Raw genomic sequence first — 15,548 nt, 5'->3', positions numbered from 1 at the left:
GAAAACTTGACAGTTCATTTATTGAAGGCAAAAAAACTTGAGACAAAACTCAAATTTTCGAAGGAAAACAGGAAAAATTCGAGTCAGGGCTCGAATCAAAACTTTGAAGGTTTATTTAATGAAGGCAAGAATACTCGAGATAAAACCCAAATTTTCGAAGGAAAACAGGAAAATTCGAGTCAGAGCTCAAATCTTGAAGGAAAACTTGGAAGTTTAGATTTTTTTGAAGGAAAGAAGACTCAAGCTAAGACCCAAATCTTCAAAGGAAAGCTGGAAAATTCGAGTCAATGCTCGAATCTGAAAGGAAAACTTGAAAGTTTTATTTATTGAAGGAAAGAAGACTCAAAACTCAATTTTTCAAAGGAAAACCGGAAAGTTCGAGTCAGGGCTCGAATCTCAAAGGAAAACTTGAAAGTTTTAGATCTCGAAGGAAAAGAAAACTCGAGTTAAAACCCAAATCTTTGAAGGAGAGTTGGAGAGTTCGAGTCAAGGCTCAGACCTTGAGGAAAAAGCAGGAAGTTTGAACCGAAACTCGAATCTCAAAGGAGAATTGGATAGAAATTGATGGAAGATTTGACAGAATTTGAGGAAAATTTGAGGAAATATTGTGACCTGAGGGCTAACTGATCGGTCAGCCAAACACTAGCACGAGTGCTAGGCTTACCTGTATGAGTATTGAATTTTTCAAAAAAATGCCCCAGTGTAAGTACTGGGTTTTCTGATGGAGAATTGAAGAAAAAGGGGACACCGACATTCTTTAAGATACTTGAGATTTGATCGAGAATGATTTGTCGGCATTTTTAGGATTTTCCCTTATCCTGAAGGGGAAGTGGAATAGACATTTGATGAGAATTTTAGAAACGAATGATTCAGGTTTATCCCTTAACCTAAAAGGGAAGAAGAATAAAATTTATAAAAATGGAGAAGAAGAAAGGAAAGAAATTTTGAAAAATTATTTTGGAAAAGAATTCTCATAGGTAGCACTGTTGTTCCTATGAGGGGTTTCAGGATTATCCCTTTATCCTGAATTTAAGAAAATTTAATGAAGAGAAATTGATATAAATCTAGAAAATCAATAAAGATTGGCAAAACTTGTATTTATAGAAGAATCCTCATAGGTAGCGTTGTGGCTCCTACGAGGGGTCTCAGGATTATCCCTTATCCTGAATGGGAACACCTCGGACAATGAGGGTCAGGTTTATCCCTTATCCTGAGGGGAAAATAAGAATAAAGGAAATACCTCATGGGAAAGAGGCATCAGGTTTATCCCTTAACCTGAAAGGGTAAAGAAGAATAAAATAAAATTTTAATAGAATTGAGAAAAACTTGGTAAAAATTTGATAAATTTGATGTAAACTTGATAAAAATATGAACAAAATGAATGAAACTGATAAAGATATCAAATTTAACTGAAGATTTATAAGATTTGAGAAAAAGGAGTTTTCTGATCCTGCCTGCATATGGGATCTTGGAAGGAAAAAATGTTTATTTAACAGATATGTGAGACATCATTTTTGGGAAGAAATTTTATTTGTAAAAAGAACGATCAGCGCGAGATCTGATCCTTTAAAAAGGAGAATCATCATGAGAGATCATCATGAGGTTTGATTTCGAGGATAGTGGTTTTAAAAACTAGTTTTGAAAGAGAAAACAAACATGAGGTGATGATAAATGTTTTTCAAAACCTAATTTGGAGAAGGAAAAATCAACATGTTAGTTTATTTTAAAAGGGATTTAGATCAAAATATTTGAATCTTTAGAAGACTTTTGCAGAAATTTTATGATTTTAAAAATCCTCATAGGCAACATCATTTCTCTCATGATGGAGGAAAACAAATTTTTGAAAAATAGATGACAAGGATTAAAAAATTTTAAAAAATAGCAGGCAGGATCAAAAAGATTTTGAAGAAATCAGAAAGAAAAGGCAATACACCTGGGTTTTTAAAAAAAGGGAATTTTGAATAATATATACCCAGGGTTTTGGAAAATATAAGGAAGATATATATATATATATATAATATCATATAATCACAGATATACAAGCAAGGATATACAAACAACACTCCCTAAAGCTGACTCTATATGCAATATTTGAAATAGCTGATAGAACCTTAATCCTAACTCTAAGATTTAGATCATCTGATTCCAATTAAGGTATGCCGATATACTCAAGCCGAAGCTCGAAGTACGTGGCATATAAGATATCTCTTCGGTTCTAAGGTAAAGGCTTCCCAACATCCTTGAGCACCTACCGATATACCTCGGACTATGGCCCTTAGGTACGTGGTAGGGGTGCGCGAACCCAAATAAGTGGTCTAGTTGTGAGGCTCTCTCCCGAACTATGGTTCGGTGAGACAGCCCAGCAACGTGAAGACCGGGACAATATAGGTAGGGATGTTTTCAAAAACATGATCACATGCAGATAAAACCAGAAGGCTCTAATGCAAGTCCTAAAGAGATAGAATTTAAATGAAAAGAAGCATACACTTGCATACATTGTTTGCATTCAATCCCTAGAATTGAGGAGAGTTGTATTTAAAACCTAAGTGTAATGTGAACATGGATAATCTCCTCAATATGGTCCTACCAAACCATACTTAGATCCTATATGCAATGATGTCAGCTTAGGACAGAGTCTAGGCTTCCTAAGGTTTGCATGAAAATATAGCTGACATATGTTAGAATAAAGACTTAGATTATATAAAAGCAAAGCAAAGGCATAGATTCAACCGGACAAAGGCAGGTCCCATCACGATCGCCAAACCTGTGATCATCGCAAAAAATTTTCCTCTCTTGTGGTTTCTCTCTCTTCCTTCTCTTTCCCTTTTCTAACCTCTATTTTCCTCCTTTTTGAAGGGAGGAAAAATAAAAGAAAAGAAAGAGAGAAAAGAAAAGAAAGAAAGAAAAAGAGAAGAGGAACTATTTTGCGGGTTTTCACTTGACCTTGATTTGAAAAATATTTAGAAATTTTAACTCGCCTCCGTTTTTGAAAATTTGCCGGAAAATTGGGAGACGGGATTCGCTCGTCGGTACGAGGTTCGACCGTTCCTGGCGCCTTTACCAGGGGTAATCGGACCAAGGATCGAATCTATACCTTTTGCTTTGCCTAAATATAATCTAAGAATTTATCCTAACTCTAAATGCACAAAGAATCATGCTTGTGCAATGCAAGAATGTATGCTCTTTTGAAAAGAATGTTTTGGAAATTTTCAAGTATTTCTGAGATAGACTTGGTGAAGAAATGATTTTCTAAATAATCGAATTTAACTTAGAACTTGAGATAGATCAGAGGAGTTCTAAGTTTTGAAGTAAATCAGGATTGGAAGAATAAGTGAGAAAGAATGACTTGAAGCTTTAGAACGAAAAGAAATGAAGTTTCAAAGTAAAAAATTGGACTTTTGAATTTGAATTTGAATTTAGGAAAAGAAATGAATACTTGAGATGGAATTGAATTTGGATTTTTTTTTTTAAGTTTGGAATGGATCGGAGATAATCAAATAGTATTTAAGAATAGAAATGGATTTAGGGAGTTTAGATGGGATCTGAAAAATGAAATTTGATTTGAAATCTAGAATTGGGAATGGAATTGGATCTAAAGATGGATTTAAGGTCTGAGATCTGATATAAAATTGGGTTCTGGATCCTAAGATGGATTTGGATCTGAAGTCTGAGATCCGAATGTAGAATTGGGTTCTGGATCCTAAGATGGATTTGGATCTGAAGTCTGAGATCCGAATGTAGAATTGGGTTCTGGATCCTAGAATGGAGTGGATCTGAAATCTGAGATCCAAATGTAGAGTTGGGCTCTGTATCCTAAAGGGGAATTGGATCTGAAGCCTGAGATCCGATATGAATGTTGAATCTTGGTTCCTAGAATGGGTTTTGGATCTGAATTTGAGATCCAAAAAGTGGGGATTTATACTTGGAAATCTGGATCCAAGTTGGATTTAGGATCTAACTTTGGATTTGGAATTCCAAAATTTGATTTGAGAATTTTGAACTTGGAATATGAATTTCAAAGTCAAATTGGACTTTGATTTCGAAGTTTGAATCTGGAATTTAGAAGATGAATCGAGAATTTCCAAGTTTGAATTGAATTTGGAAAATGAAATTTAGAAATTGAATCTTGAATATACAAATGAATCCCAAAGTCAATATAGACCTTGGATTTGAAGTTTGAATTTGAAATTTAGAAAAATGAATCAAGAATCTCAAAGTTAAATTGAACTTTGAGTTTGATTGGAGTTTTTGAAAATGAATTTGAAATTTCAAAGTCAATTTGAACTTTGAAATCTGATTTGAATTTGAATATATAAAAATGAATTTGAAATCTCAAAGTTGAATTGAACTTTGAGATTGAAAATAGAATTTCGAAAAATGAAAGGATGAATTGGATTTGATAAGGATTGAAGATAGATTGAGGAAGATATTTACATTACTTGGAGTTTTGAAAAAAAAGGAATTTTGAAAAATATGATGTAGTTCTATCCTAAGTGATGAATGAATTTGAATTTTTGAAATTGGATTTTGAAAAGTTATTCCATTCTTTTAAATGAATTAAAATAAGATTGAAGATATAATACATCCTTGACTATGGTCATTGAATGTATTATATAATAATCTATATTTAAGTTCAGGTGAAGAATGAAACACATTTGGTGCTTTTATAGAATTTAAAATGAAATTAACTCTCAATATACCCTGACTATGGCCATTGGTATATATTTTGAATTAATTTTAAGTTAAATTCTGATAAAAGAAGAAAATATTTAAGGAAAATATGATGAATTTTGAAAACGAATCCAGTGTGGATCCAATGTTATTTTGTAAAAGATAAAAATACTAAGTTTTGTCCACACCCTGACTATGGCCATTGATGTGGATCATCAACTTAGGATTAATTTATCTCTTACAAAATGGTGCGTGTGCCATTCGTGTTTCACCATTTGTGAGAATTTGATAAATAAATATAAAGATGCATGAAAACAAGCAATTCATGATATTTACAATGCTCATTCATTCTAATCTAGAACTTGGAAATGTAAAGAATCTTCATTGATCAACTAGCTATTTACAGATTTCACTAGGTTTGAAATTACAAAGCTTCTAATTCCCAAAGGAAATAAATATATCTCACCCATTTCCTGCAAAATTTCAAGTTAGCAATATCCAAATATAGAAAGGACACATCATGCTAAGATATGCACCTATCTAAGGGCTAACTAAGTATAGGCACATTTGGAATGCACGAATGACATCCTAGCTCTATGAGAAATTGGGTATAACCACATATACCAAACCAATAGGAGAGTTATATATTATGATGCCCATGATAGTGTTAAGGCCTATTATGTAAATGCCAAGGACAGAACATATACTAGAACCAGTGTTAATATGTGTCATAAAAAGGCTGAAATTGCTGTTATATAGACTTGGTAAGGCAATATTCAGGAAAACATTAAGGAAAAATCAGACATTTTATAGTAAAGACAACCAGCAATTAGAAAGAGGATTTGGAGTTAATACCCAACAGTAGACGGAGACACACATCAACACTTAGTTAAACTTAGTTTCAAGACTTGGATGTAAAATTCAAAGGAAACACAACAGCTATAACACTCTATTTTGACACACTATTCTAAACATAATGCTAACTATATACACTGCACTGCCTAATACATAGCTAACATAGACTAACCATGTGATGTCCTGATCCAAATGAGTTGCTCATGCTAATCATTAGGCCAATTCACGCGAACTTTTTAATGCTCATGTCATTCGATCTTTGCTGCTATCCCCTTTCATTATCTGACCAGCTTGACCTAACGGACTAATGACAGACTGCTAACTCATAAAATGTTTAATACACATGCTAACTCATGCTGCTGACACACTATTTTGCTATTTTAACATACTACGCAATGTTAACATACTTTGACAAGAAGCTTACATGCCTTAACTATCAACTAATACTGCTTATGCTAACTGGAGGGTTAACTAATTCTTTATACGGACTGACTAACACCCCAATCCAAATAAGTAATGTGCGCTAACTCATATCCTAATGTTAATTCACCTAATGTTGTCACACTGTTTAGCACAGTGTCCCTTATATAAACAAAGACTGACACATGCCTATACTGTTGAATAAAATCTCAGTGCTACAATTCAAGTCCTGTTAAATCTAGATGCTAATTCAAAGGGGCTTTCACACATACTTTTGGGGATAATTTACAGTGAGGTCGCATCATGATCGCCAAATGAAAAGGAGTTTTTAATCAAATGGAAAAGTTGCACCATAAGCATTTGTAACTACAACCTAGAGTTCAAATAAAATGGTCTAAATCCAAAGATGACACAGTAACATATTATGAATGCTGGAACTTTAAAATCAAATGCATATCAGTATATACAGATTCCAGATAATAATAATGATAATGAAAAAAAAAAAAGGAACTACTGAAACATGTCAAAAAAAAGTGCAAACTTACCTGATCGGAGTATGGATGGACCATAGGACCTGAATTTGCAATCATCGCTCAAAGGTGACTATGACCTCCTATGATCCAACCATGGAAGTCCATGGCAGGCTTTGGAGATGATTTCTGATCGGATTTACAGTTACTGCTAACTCAACCGAACTTAGATAAACCCTGCAGCAAATTAATAATCAGTAACAGCCACCAATCTAGATGATGTTGGGAAGAGAGCATGCAGCAATGATAGAGAGATGACACCGAACAGTTAAGGGAATATGAGTGGTAGAGTATGGTATAAATGAAGCTACGAGAGACAGATGGATGAGTGTGAGTGCAAGCTAAAGAGGAAAGTGGTGTTGAAGAAAAACTTACCACATTCTCACTGTTTTATATACTTTGACTAACGACTGAAAAAGGCAGAACGAATACTTGCTGCAACATATTTTGGAGTTTCTGGCCATAAGTCACAACCTTCTGACAATACATAACGGCCATGTCACTTACGTTTTGCCCCTGCAGTTCAAACAAGTTGTTCTCATGCCTTGCAGCACATGGCATTCAATTTCTGGTTGATTGTCCCCCATAACTTTGAAGCATCCGTGTACAGGGCACATGTAGCTAAGCATCATTGTAAGGTTTCCGATGATGAATGGAACCATCCTCTTTGCTGTCTAATACATGAACCACAAGAGGTCCCTTAAGCTTTAAGGCAAATAAAATTCCTACTTCCAGCTTTTAGCAGGTAGATTCTGATGAAGTGAAGCCACTGATTCCTATAACAGCATATCAAAGATGGCTTCTACATGACATTGTCAAAGTGGTTCTTAGCAATGGCTAATTGATAAACCTTTAAATCTGCTTTAACAACATGTCATTTTGCACATGACAAAACGATTTCTGCAAACTAAATTCTGTGGGATAATCGCATCTGCAACTGATTGCCAGTAAAAACATAGGTGACACCAAAATGGATTTTACTACAGAATTTGATAGATTCAAAAATAAGAAAAGCCTGGGCTGTTGTGGCTTTTGGTGAGGGTTGGTTGTAACATACAACGAATAGATGATGGATATACAAGTGTAGGAGCCAACAAGTAGTGATTGATGGTTTTGATGTGAGATGGGTGAGGATGACTGGTTTGAGTGACGCTGGTGTTTCTGTGCCACAAGGTTATGATTGGGACTGGAAATGTATCAACAAAGAAGATGCAGGTTATCTGCAACTGTAGACAATGCTAAAGCAGCAAGACAAACCACAGTGTCCCAAATAAGGCCAATGCTCATAAGGCCTTTAAAATGGAGAAGTATTGAGAAAACAAAAATAGCTCCTAATGCTTAAAATTAATTTAAGGGATCAATTTCAAAGGGGGGAACAATGTTTTTCAAACCAACAACAGGAGATCTAAGCCAACATCTTTATAAAATTTATCTGGTTTACAGGACTATCATATATATATATGTATGTATTAGGCATGGGAAACCACAATACAAAATTATGTGAAAATAGGAAAATCTACTGGAGGTGATTATAATGTCATAGAAAGGCAAAATATCCCCATCATGCCATTTACAAGGAGCAGACTTTATCTAAATCACCAATTTAAGGCACCATCTTGAATATACTATAGATAACAGAACATAAACTAAGCAACTCACAACAATGTGGGCATGAATACAGTGGTACGATATATATGCTGAGGATGAATGTAAGAATTGAGTGACTACAACAATGGTATTTGTGAAGGAGGTGTTTGGGAAAAGCATACAAGTGCTAGGGGTATTATATTAGTGTAGGTGCTTCAACAGTGAAGGGAAGGTGAAACTGTCAGGAGAATAAAGTGGAGTGTTGTGACAAGATTGTGAAGAGCATACTGTGTAAGTATCTAACGACATGTCATATACATATTGAAAATATGATTTAAGAAAAATGCAAAACAGGTGTTAACATAGATGCAGGTGGGAATGCTAAAGAGAGGGTGCTGATAAAATGATGCCAAGAAAATCTATCTTTCATTTACATGATTGACCGAAAATTCAGTACTAGCTCCTGTGAATTGGTCAAAAATGAAAATTACCTGCGAAGACCTCATCTGTATCATCCTCTGTGATGAAAACTCGCCACAAACCTTTTCTGTAATAGATCCAGATTTTTTTTTTATATATATTCCTTTCTTAAGCAGATAATTCAATATGCCTACAGGATTTTCTAATTTTCAACTAGATTATAAAATGCAAGGTGAGATGAACTTTCATAAGGTATGAATAGATGAATAGCCTTCCGGTGCCATAAGCTTGAATTGCAGGGCTGAATTGTGGTATCTTTCTGCAAGTGACCTTCAAACGAAAATAAATCCAGCTTCAAGCCATTACCTCATCTGATGAAGTTGAATTCAATAGCCTAAAGATAGTGGGCCCAAGAATCTCAAGGTGGGCATTTCACGATTCCCTATCATCGCCGGTTCATATGAGAGGTGCCAGGGTCTCCCTAAGTATTGTGATCTATCTCTTTCAAAAATTGGGTATACAATGATACCCATTGTCTTTGTGGTAGCAAATTCACTGAAAAGGCTAAGTCAACACCGAAGATTTGACTCTGAGAGATGGAATTATGTATCACGATTCTCTCCGGACATTCTTTTGCAATTTCAGCACGTCCTTTTCTTTTTGGGCCCTGAAAATTGCTTCTGTATCAAGAATCATTCAAATTCAGCACACCGACTGCCTTCCAGATTTTCGCAACTAGCATTTGGTTCCTTTGTTGGCATTTTCCCCATCTTCGGTAATCTTTCATCATCAGATTTTACCTCTCTTCTGCCCTCCAGTTGAGGATGGGCAGGGGCGTAGGTGAATATTAATACAAAGGGAATCATACGTAGGGATCCGAGATGTAGTTGAATCATACTACAATATGACATGGATGCATTGATCTATTACACAAAATATGCAATTAATGGTGGAGAGTGAAAGAGTGATATGCGAATACAATGGAATTGCGATAACAACGCAGGAAAATACAGAAGCAAACGAGAATGATGCAACGTATTGCGGAGCAGAGAATGAATTATAAGCAAAGTAAAGATCGAAGTTATCAGAAAATTGAAACAAAATATTAGCAGTTGTCGAAAATGGGATCAAAAGTTCAGATATATACAGGAAATCGTAATAAAAAAAATGATAACAAAAATCAAAATAAACTGCAGATTGAAATATACAAAAAACATAAAATACAAAAGATGATAAAAAGAAGCCATGTTGGAACGAAGATATTCCATTACTGTAGCGATAGGGGGATCGGTCCTGCTATATGCAGGTTGATCCCCTCTTTTTGCCTTGTGATTAAGATAAAAAAAAACGCAGATTAAAAGGAAGAGATAAAAGAAAGAACAAGATGCAAATAATCGAAGAAAAGAGCAACGATCACTTATCTGAGATTGCCTTCCGCCTTTGCTTGAAAAGGAGAAACATCAGTAGAAAATGCAAAGAAGAGATGAAGACAATGAAGGGAATCGTTGAAGGAGAGCAGAGGGAGGAAGGAGGAAGGAAGGGGTGCGATCCTAGGGTGAGGTGCGGGGATGAAACGCGGTTTTGAAGGAGGAGATGTTGTGGTAGGGTGAAAACGGGTCGAGAAGAGGAAGAAGAGAGATAATGGTGGGGTGATAACGGATGGAGTTTAGGGTGTTCTGTGTGCCTCTTGTAAAGGGGAAAAAGGAGGATGCGGTTGAAGATGGGGGGCTGGAGAGGCTGAGAATGGAGATTTTTCCGCGATGGACGAAGGCGGAGATAAGGAGAGGAAGAAAGCTCGATGGTGATCGGGCGGCTGAGCAGGAGGGTTCAGAAGGGGACTGGAAAGGATCCCTCTAGAAGGAGGGTTTGCGAAAGAGGCGCCCTCTCTCTTTTCTCAAAAAAAAAAAAAACCCTAAAAACTGATCTTCAAAAGAGCCCCTTTTATTTTTGGGATTTTACAAAAGAGGGGGTTTTTAACAAACATGTTTTCATAAAACTTGATTTTCAATAGGTTTTTGTAAAATAATGGTTTTTTAAAAGTGGTTTTTTTCAAAACCAATTTTTTTGTTTCTTTTCTATTTGTATTTCCATTTTTTTGTATTTTTTGAAATAAAATATAAGATTTTTGCGAGAAAACTAATTTTTTTGTATTTTTCTGAGAAATATTTACAAAAGTGTTCTTCTGAGAATTTCAGACCATTTCGGGGAAATTTCTTCAGAAGGGTGGGTTTGGACCCAGGTTTTGAGAAAATGTTCGAGTTTTGACACTCGAATCGAGAAATACAACCTGATGGATCCAAACGGATGTCGGGTGGACTGTCTGAGCTATTTAAAAACTATTTTTGGTATTTTCTATAATTTTAATTTAAAATTTGGACAATGAGACTCAGATTTGGATCTGGATAATGGATCCAGATCCGAAATCAATTTAAATATATAAAACGAATTTAATTTCAGTAAGGCTTGAGAAATGAACTGAAATTTAGATTTAAAAATGACTCATTTTGCTAAAAAATGAATTTAGGGGAAAGAAGGGAATGCTTAAAAGATTTTGAAAAATTTGGGGTGTTCACAGATGCCCCTCTTTGCTACTAAGCCGGTTAAAAGCCGAGCTTAGTTGCAAAGAAAACACTCCAAATTTTGAAAAATTCACCAGTCAGCAGATCTGAACTGGGTGTGGAAGAATTATGGCTTTTCAGGCTTAAAGTCTTGTCCTGAATGGCTTGGGGGGACGAAATCCTCGACAATGATATGACTGAATGATAGAGATGAGGAAATCGTGATGGGACTTTGGGTGAAGATCTCGAAATGATGAAAGATAGGGAATTTAGATCAAGTCTCGTGGGTGAGACTAGATCAGCCTTGTGGAATGACTCTAGTTTTAGCCCTTAACCTGGATGGGACGAAGATATATCAAGATAACCTGAATGGGGAAAGGAAATATGCGAGGACCTTGATGGGACATTTATGAGAGAATGCCTCGCGATATGAAGTTCAAGTATGACCCTGTCCTGGATGGATATACAAAGCATGGATTCCTCGATGGGAAGAATCATGATGGGACTGAAGAAAAACACCTCGTCGAAATGAGGGAAACTCGTTGGAACGAGACTCAGGTTTAACCCAAACCTGAAAAAGGACGACCATACGGAATCCTCGAGTGAAGAGACCAGAATGGGACCTTCGGAGTTTGGACGAACAAATCCGAAAGGAGTTTGCGAAAGGAGGAAGATGGAATTCCCTGAAGCTTTGAAAAAGGGATGATCTTGGACGTCTCATTGCTGAGACTAAATCAGCTTTTGAATTTAATGACCTCTCGCAGGGAGTACAGGTTTGACCCTTAGCCTGAGTGGGAACAACCATACGGAATTCTCGAAACCGTGATGGGACAGGAGAGATATTTCAACTAAATGGGGTAACTCTTCTGGAATGTGAGAGATGGAAAATAAGGAGATGTGAGACAAAAATGAGTGAGGAATAAGGTAACAGGAGGCGAATCTTTCGATGGGGTGAAAGATGAATAAGGTGAACCTTTTATCAAGGAGACGAATCTCTTGACAAGACGAAAAAGATGGAAGAGGGCAAATTCTTTGGACAGGAGAAGATGAAAGCAAAATATGAAGATGGCGACGAAGATGGCAATAGTAAGGAGAAGGCGCAATGTGAAATATGAAGAAGGCAATCTTTTTAACAAGGAGAAGGCAAAAGTGAAATATGAAGAAGGCAATCCTTTTGGCAAGGAGAAGGCAAAAGTGAAATATGAAGAAGGCAATCCTTTTAACGAGGAGAAGGCAAAATGTGAAATATGAAGAAGGCAATCTTTTTGGTAAGGAGAAGGCAAATGTGAAATATGAATAAGGCAATCCTTTTGGCAAGGAGAAGGCAAAAGTGAAATATGAAGAAGGCAATCCTTTTAACGAGGAGAAGGCAAAATGTGAAATATGAAGAAGGCAATCTTTTTGGTAAGGAGAAGGCAAATGTGAAATATGAAGAAGGCAATCCTTTTGGCAAGGAGAAGGCAAAAGTGAAATATGAAGAAGGCAATCATTTTAACGAGGAGAAGGCAAAATGTGAAATATGAAGAAGGCAATCTTTTTGGTAAGGAGAAGGCAAATGTGAAATATGAAGAAGGCAATCCTTTTGGCAAGGAGAAGGCAAATCTTTTGATCAAGGCAAGAAGATGAATAAGGCAATCCTTTTATCAAGGAGAAGGTGAGTCTCTCGACAAAGCAAAAGACGGAGAGGGCGATCCTTTTATCACGGAGAAGGCAAGTCTCTCGACAAAGCGAAAGACGGGGAAGGCAATCCTTTTATCAAGGAGAAGGCAAGTCTCTTGACAAAGCGAAAGACGGGGAAGACAATCCTTTTATCAAGGAGAAGGCGAGTCTCTCGACAAAGCGAAAGACTAGGAAGGCAATCCTTTTTAAAAAATGAGAAGGCAAGTCTCTCGACAAAGCGAAAGACGAGGAAGGCAATCCTTTTTAGAAAAGGAGAAGGCGAGTCTCTCGACAAAGTGAAAGACGAGGAAGGCAATCCTTTTTAGAAAAGGAGAAGGCAAGTCTCTCGACAAAACGAAAGATGGAATAGGCAAGTCTCTCGACAAAGCGAAAGATGGAGAAGGCAAGTCTCTCGACAAAGCGAAAGACGGAGAAGGCAAGTCTTTCGACAAAGCGAAAGACGGAGAAGGCAATCCTTTTATCAAGGAGAAGGCGAGTCTCTCGACAAAGCGAAAGACGAAGAAGGCAATCCTTTTATCAAGGAGAAGGCGAGTCTCTCGACAAAGCAAAAGACGGGGAAGGCAATCCTTTTTAGAAAAGGAGAAGGCGAGTCTTTCGACAAAGCGAAAGACGAGAAGGGCAATCCTTTTTAGAAAAGGAGAAGGCGAGTCTTTCGACAAAGCGAAAGACGAAGAAGGCAATCCTTTTTTTTTTAAAAAGGAGAAGGCAAGTCTCTCGACAAATTGAAAGACGAATAAGGCAATCCTTTTTAGAAAAGGAGAAGGCAAGTCTCTCGACAAAGCGAAAGACGAAGAAGGCAATCCTTTTTAGAAAAGGAGAAGGCAAGTCTCTCGACAAAGCGAAAGACGAAGAAGGCAACTCTTATAAAAGAGGGGAAGGCAACTCTTTCGACTATGCAAAAGAAGGAAAAGGCAACACCAAAATATATCAAAACAGATGTCAAGTTCTTATTTCTTATCAGGAAAGCTGGAAAATATTGCCAAAATGATAAAAATTTATAGTTGTTTCAAGGTAATTGAAGGTAAGTGTTTTTTTTTAAAGACGTTCCCTCTTCTACTTAGAGTATTACCCCCAACTGGGTTAACCCTATAGAATCCAGAATCAAAGTCAAATTTAGTTGTTGGTCTTCTTCAAGGATGCTATCAATTTCCTTGATATGAACGGAGAGGAGATATTCTTAGCTTCATAAAAGCGATTAAATGAAAGGATATTGATAGAAGAATTTCACACAGGTAAAGAAGATTCTTTGCAGTTTGGGCAGTTTGATATCCTAGGCATTTTCCCATGATGATCTTTTTGCACTCTTTTGAGTCATGGGGCTTTTTTGGTCTTTTTACCTCATCCTTTATTTTGGAGATGTACTGACTTTTCTCTCCTTTTCAGGGAAAGGTACGTCACAAACTCCTTCACCTTGGAGATGCTCCGATCCTTCATTTTCTCAGGGATCATATATGGTGGTATTGGCTCAAAGGTTTTTAGATGATAGCTGGAATCAAATATCTTTTAGGGTTTGTCGGTAGGTCCATCACATTCGCCTTCATCTCGACGGTGATCTGAACTTTCCCTGGAAGGATCCTTCACAAACTCCTTGATCTCGGTAGATGATCCAAATCTTCTTTGGCCCCGGGGGTCTACTCGCTTAATTCGCCTTCATCTTGACGACAATTGAGAGATCCTTTTTGCGGATATTTGATTTGCAGCTTAGCTGTCTTAAGGAGACATGAGTTGGGTAGGTTCTTTTCAGACTGCCCAGGATATTTCCACTGTCTCACTGCCAAAGAATAATCTTTAAGAATGTGCCATAGCTATGATCAATATCAGCTCGTTTATGGCTTTTCAGCATCTTTGAATATTTCCTTTACCGGTCATGTCGAAGATTTTTCTTCATCCTCTTGGTTGACCAACAGAAAATTTGGAATTTGAGCCTTTCTTCACAAAAGTTTCACCCTTTTGGAAGGAATACTAAGGAGATTTGAGGAAATTCTTTATGTAATAAAAGTTTGAGATCAACAACTATTTTATGGCAATTTGGCAAGATATTCCTGAAATCCTTTATGACGAAACCTTTGCTTAACATCGAATTTTGATAATATCAGTGGGATTCTGGGGAAGAATCCAACATGAGGTTGAATTCTGAAGGTAAATGTGAATTTAAAGTTCGGAAGGTAAGCTTGATATAAAACTGGGTTTTGAAGGTAAGCCTTTGAAAAAGTATCTGAATCAGGACTCGGATTCTGCAAGGAAAACAGGTAAATTCGAGTTAAAACTCGAGTTTTCAAAGGAAAACTGGAAGGTTCGAGTCGGGGCTCGAATCTCAAAGGGAAGCTTGAAAATTTATTGAAGGCAAAAAAAAACTCAAGATAAAACTCAAATTTTCGGAGGAAAGCAGAAAGTTTCGAGTCAGGGCTCGAATCTCAAAGAAAAACTTGACAGTTCATTTATTGAAGGCAAAAAAACTTGAGACAAAACTCAAATTTTCGTAGGAAAACAGGAAAAATTCGAGTCAGGGCTCGAATCAAAACTTTGAAGGTTTATTTAATGAAGGCAAGAAAACTCGAGATAAAACCAAAATTTTCGAAGGAAAACAGGAAAATTCGAGTCAGAGCTCAAATCTTGAAGGAAAACTTGGAAGTTTAGATTTTTTTAAAGGAAAGAAGACTCAAGCTAAGACCCAAATCTTCAAAGGAAAGCTGGAAAATTCGAGTCAATGCTCGAATCTGAAAGGAAAACTTGAAAGTTTTATTTATTGAAGGAAAGAAGACTCAAAACTCAATTTTTCAAAGGAAAACCGGAAAGTTCGAGTCAGGGCTCGAATCTCAAAGGAAAA

The sequence above is a fragment of the Nuphar pumila genome, chromosome 9 (assembly GCF_984573655.1).
Source record: "Nuphar pumila chromosome 9, dmNupPumi1.hap1.1, whole genome shotgun sequence".
Taxonomy (NCBI): domain Eukaryota; kingdom Viridiplantae; phylum Streptophyta; class Magnoliopsida; order Nymphaeales; family Nymphaeaceae; genus Nuphar; species Nuphar pumila.
The sequence above is the reverse complement of the archived record's forward strand: the minus strand, read 5'-3'. Positions refer to the sequence as shown.